The sequence below is a fragment of the Marmota marmota genome, unplaced genomic scaffold, assembly GCF_001458135.2.
Source record: "Marmota marmota marmota unplaced genomic scaffold, marMar, whole genome shotgun sequence".
In the NCBI taxonomy this organism is placed as follows: domain Eukaryota; kingdom Metazoa; phylum Chordata; class Mammalia; order Rodentia; family Sciuridae; genus Marmota; species Marmota marmota.
In genome coordinates this window covers 33,404,614-33,404,865 of record NW_026000082.1, presented here as the reverse complement: position 1 = coordinate 33,404,865, position 252 = coordinate 33,404,614, and positions in this window count along the sequence as shown.

Here is a 252-nt window from a genome sequence, read left to right as displayed (position 1 = left end):
TATTTTTTCCTGGAAATAAACTTAACAGATTTTGGGGTCAGCGATTTCTCTGAAAAGGGAATCCCCTAATGCCAAGATGTGACTACTCTATTATGTGGGGGGGTGAGGAGCTAGGTTTGTGTGTGTGTGTGTGTGGGGGGGGGCTGTATCGCTCTCTTGGGTACTTTTTTTGCAGTCTAACAGGGGATGACATATTCCAGAGATGGGTGCTTGATGTCCCTCCAAGCCAGGTTCCATTAAGTTTCCCTGGGG